This window comes from Cervus elaphus, chromosome 29 (genome assembly GCF_910594005.1).
Source record: "Cervus elaphus chromosome 29, mCerEla1.1, whole genome shotgun sequence".
Taxonomy (NCBI): domain Eukaryota; kingdom Metazoa; phylum Chordata; class Mammalia; order Artiodactyla; family Cervidae; genus Cervus; species Cervus elaphus.
Window position 1 is genome coordinate 63,695,461 of NC_057843.1, and position 5,497 is coordinate 63,700,957.

Consider the following 5,497-nt stretch of genomic DNA (forward strand, 5'->3'; position numbering starts at 1 on the left):
AAGAAATCTGCAGATTCAATGCAAACCCTATCAAACTACAAATTACATTCTTCATCGCATTGAATTTTACAAAGAATTTTACAATTTGTGTAGAAAAACAAGACCCCAAATAGCCAACGCAATTTTGTGAAAGAAAAACAGCTGAAGGAATCAAGCTCCCCAATTTCAGGTGATATTGCAAAGCTACAGTAATAATGACAGTGTGATACTGGCAGAGAAATAGTATATAGATCAGTGGTACAGGACAGAAAGTCCAGAGAAAAACCCAGGCATCTATGGCCAACTATCTATAAGAAAGGAGGAAATAACATGAATGTAGAAAAGACATCCTCTTTCATTAAGTGGCACTGGGAAAACTAGACAGCTGCGTGTAAAAGAATGAAATTAGAACACTATCTAACATGATACACAACAATAAACTCAAAATGAATTAAAGATGCAAATGTTAAAGACCAGATAGTATAAAACATAGAGGAAAAGAGAGGAAAAACATTCTCTGACATAAACTGTAGCAAGATCTCTTTTGACCACCTCCTAAAATAATGAAAATAAAAACAAAGAAATGGGACCTAATTATAAATAAAGGCTTTTGCACAGCAAAGGAAACCATAAACAAAATGAAAAGACAACCCTCAGAAGGGGGAAAATATTTCCAAATGAAGAAATGGACAAAAGGCTAATCTCTAAAATACAGAAGCAGTTCATGAAGCTCAATATCAAAAAAACAAACAATCCAATCTAAAATTGGATTTTAGATTGGGGCCATCCCCCTCCCCAAGGGGATATGGGGCCTACTTTGAGAGGAAAGGCCCCTTGAGGAGCTGAGCCCACGAAGGCAACCAGTCATGTCCAACACACGCCCACTGCTTGCTTCTTCATGGGCAGTACCACTATCAGCTAGGAATGTCTTTGCAAGGATCGCAAAGGGAAGGGGAGATACACGGCCCTGCCTCTGGGACTTTGGTCCTCTGAGCAGATCTGGAGGTCTCCCGTTGTATAAGCGAACCCGTTCCTTCCAAATAGAGGCTTGCAAACACACGCAGGGTGGCTGCCTCTTCTTCCCTGAAGGAGGCTCGTTTTCCCCACATTCTAAGAACTCCCTGTCCCAGCCTCCTGGAAAACCGCTTCTTGGAGTTCCTTTCTATGGGGCAGTTATCCCTGAGCTTGGGGTTATAGGGAGTAGCCCCACATTCACAGGGAAAGGCAGAGCCACCTCCACACATCTCTTCTGTCCCCTTTGCTCTGTAGGAGAGCTCTAGTGAGCCTAGGTCTGTCGGGAAAATGCCCGGCTTTGATGAGAACACACCCTATGTGTGAACCTGCATACCTGGCCTAGGGGCCACAGGGCGCCTGTTTGACTCGAGTGTGCCCTGGAGGGGTGCAGCCTAGCAAGAGCTTTAAAATCCATCCGATTGCTCTTTTTGTACCTCTGACAGAGCTAGCTTTGCTCAACCCTTTGACAGTGTGGAGGGAAGAGGGCCCAACTTCCTGCGCAAGGGGACATGGGGCCCACTTCTAGAGGAAAGGCCCCTTGAGGAGCTGAGCCCACGAAGGCGCCCAGTCATGTCAAACACTCTCCCGCTGCTTGCTTCTTCTTGGGCTGTACCGCTATCAGCTAGGAATGTCTTTGCAAGGATCGGAAAGGGAAGGGGAGATACACGGCCCTGCTTCTGGAACTTCAATCCTCTGAGCAGATCTGGAGGTCTCCCGTTGTATAAGCGAACACGTTCCTTCTAATATAGGCTTGCAAACACTCGCCGGGTGACTGCCTCTTCTTTACCGAAGGTGGCACGCTTTCCCCACACCCTGGAACTCTGCGTCCCAGCCTCCTGGAAAAGGGCTTCTTGGAGGTCCTTTCTCAGGGGCAGTTTCTTCTGAGACTGGCGTCGTAGGGAGGGGCCCCACACTCACAAGTAAAATCAGAGCCACCTCCACATGTCTGTTCCATCTCCTTTGCTCTGTAAAAGAGCTCTAGTGAGCCTAGGACTGTCAGGAAAATTCTTGGCTCCTACGGGGACACACCCTGTGTGTGAACCTGTTTACTGGACTTAGGCCCACAGGGTGCCTGTTTCTCTCGGGGGCGCCTGAAGCGGTGTGGCCTAGCAACAGCTAGTGAGCCTAGGTCTGTCTGGAACATTCTTGGATCCTGTGGGGGAAAACTTCCTGTGTGCACCCCTGTATACTGGGCCTAGGAGCCAAAATTCGCATTTCTTTCCCCGGGAGCCCTAACGTGGTGTGACCTAGCAACTGCTTGAAAATCCATCCCATTGCTGTTTTCCTCCTTCTGACAGAGCTAGCTTTGCTCCTCACTTTGGGATATCTCCAGCAAGGGGCCGGTTCATAACTCCTCACCTGGGGCCCATTGGATGTGCAATGTGACCCCAGCATGGCACCCGGCCCCCTCAGACACTCCCGCAGCCCTCTTCCTCATGGGCAGCACCTCTGTGACCCAGGAATATGTTTGCAAGGCTCAGAATGTGCAGGGAGACACATGGCCCTGACTCTGGAATTGAGGCCCTCAGAGCAGACCTGCAGATCAGACGTCTGAGAAGCAAAACGCTTGCTGCAAATAGAGGCCTGAAAACACTCTGTGGACGCCTTTCCTTCCTCCAAGGAAGATAGCTTTCCCAGTCTCCTGCGTGCTGAGTGTCACACAGCTGGAATGCGCTTGCGTGGAGGTCATGAATCAGTGGCAATGGCCCCTGAGGCCCTGTGCCCAGGTAGGGCTCCCACACTCACAGGCAAATCAAAGCAACTTCCAAATGAGTCAGCTCTTCGCATTTAGTGGCCAAATTATTGGAGTTTCAGGTTCAATATTAGTCTTTCCAATGTATATTCAGACCTGATTTCCTTTAGGATGGAGTGGTTGGGTCTCCTTGTGGTCTAAGTGACCTTCAAACATCTTCTTCAACAACCACAGTTCAAAAGCATCAGATCTTTGGATGTCAACTTTCCTTATAGTCCATCTTTCACATCCATACATGATATATGGAAAAACCATAGCCTTGACTAGACGGATCTTTGTTGGCAAAGCAACATCTCAGCATTTTAATATGCTGTCTAGTTTGGTCATCACTTTCCTTCCAAGTAGTAAGCATCTTTTAATTTCATGGCTGCAGTCACCATCTGCAGTGATTTCTTAGCCCCCCAAAATAAGGTCTGCCACTGTTTCCACTGTTTTCCCATCTATTTGCCATCAAGTGATGGTACTGGATGCAATGATCTTAGTTTTCTGAATGCTGAGCTTTAAGCTAACTTCTTCACTCTTCTCTTTCACTTTCATCAAGAGGCTCTTCAGTTCCTCTTCACTTTCTGCCATAAGGGTGGTGTCATCTGCATATCTGAGGTTAGGATATTTCTCCCTGCAATCTTGATTCCAGCTTGTACTTCATCCAGCCCAGCGTTTCTCACGATGTACTCTGCATATAAGTTAAATAAGCAGGGTGCCAATATACAGCCTTGGCATATTCCATTTTCTATTTGGAACCAGTCTCTTGTTCCAGGTCCAGGTCTAGCTGTTTCTTCCTGATCTGTATACAGATTTCTCAAGAGGCAGGTCAAGTGGTCTGGTATTCCCATCTCTTTCAGAATTTTTCAGTTTATTGTGATACATGCAGTCAAAGGCTTTGGCATAGTCAATAAAGCAGAAATGAGTGTTTTTCTGGAACTCTCTTGCTTTTTTGATGATCCAGTGGATGTTGGCAATTTGATCTCTGGTTCCTCTGCCTTTTCTAAACCCATCTTGAATATTTGGATGTTCACTGTTAACGTATTGCTGAAGCCTGGCTTGGAGAATTTTGAGCATTACTTTACTAGCGTGTGAGATGAGTCCAATTGTGTGGCAGTTTGAACATTCTTTGTCATTGCCTTTCTTTGGGACTGGAATGAAAACTGACCTAACAACCTAGATGTTTTCAATTGCATATGCTAAAAGAACTGGTTTTGCAGTTTCCAAGGAAAAAAAGTTTCATGTTAACCAATTTTCTCTGAAGTCCAAGGAATATCATGGCCATCCTGCATTAAAAAGTCATCTTTCCTTTATGTAGTCATAGTTTCCTGCCTAAATTATAGACCAACTCATGCTCAAATTGATTCTGATATCAGGGGCAGATCAGATGATAAAAAGCTTGGATTTTCCCTCTGGAGGGAAGTGAGACCTTGGTCCCATGAGAAGAATCTGAGTGCTTAAGGGAATGTGCAGGAGTGGGAAAATCTTGGTCCATCCTACATGTACCATAATCTTAAATAATGCTTATTTACTTTACCGAAGTAAAAAATAGGTGATAAAAGCAAATATAAAACACTGAAAGGTAAAGAAATTAATCATCTGTGATTGAAAGCTGCATTCTAAGAAAACTGTTCTCTTAACCTAGAGAGGAGACTAAATTCCAGTCTGGTACCAGCTTATCAGATAACAAATAAAAAAAAAAAATTTTTTTTTTTTTTTACAGGTTAGCTTAGAAACGGAGAAGGCAATGGCACCCCACTCCAGTACTGTTGCCTGGAAAATCCCATGGATGGAGGAGCCTGGTAGGCTGAAGTCCATGGGGTCGCTAGGAGTTGGACACGACTGAGCGGCTTCACTTTCACTTTTCACTTTCATGCATTAGAGAAGGAAATGGCAACCGACTCCAGTATTCTTGCCCGGAGAATCCCAGGGATGGGGGAGCTTGGTGGGCTGCCGTCTATGGGGTCACACAGAGTCGGACATGACTGAAGTGACTTAACAGCAAGCTTAGAAAAGTCTTCTCCATATATATTGAAGTAGCAGTATCTTTGCAAGGGCATCAGTGTGAAACCATAGAAGACATGTTTAAAACCTGATTAAATAGAAATTGACAAAGTAGTCTGGTCACTGCTGTGACTTGAAACACTTTAATATGATAACTAGAATTATAACTGACAACATTTTACCAGGACACATCAGATTTTCATGGATGTCACATAATTTCTAGGATACCTGTATTAGTAACTGAAGGAGTCTTTGGGCCTAGAAAAGAAAACAACAGTGTCAAAGGCCCTTGCTGAATCATCTAACTTCAGAGAAAACAAAACTGAACTTTAGGTCCCGCCCTGAGGCTCCAGGCCAGTTGTATCTATCTGGGACTTTTCATCCCCTGCCCAACTACAAATGCCATCTCTCGCTCCTTCTTTTCTGCCTCAGCCCGAACTATACCTTACAGATATTTTAGAATATAATTATTAATAGTTTATCTAAAAGCTCATATCACATTTACATTTTTTAGGAGTTTTTGTTGTTGTTGTTGTTTTTATAGGTACTTTCTTTGTTGACAAGCTTGTGACAGATATAACAATATAGCAATTTTTAACTTATAATAAACCTAGGCACTATGAAAAGTTTGTGCTTAATGTCAATGACTCTTAGACATATCTATAGTAGAGTAGCAAAAAAAACCCCAACAAACTAGATATTTGATATTGACTATTTCCAAGTTCGTGTGAATCTGTAATTCATTTAGGTCAATTTTTTCTTGTA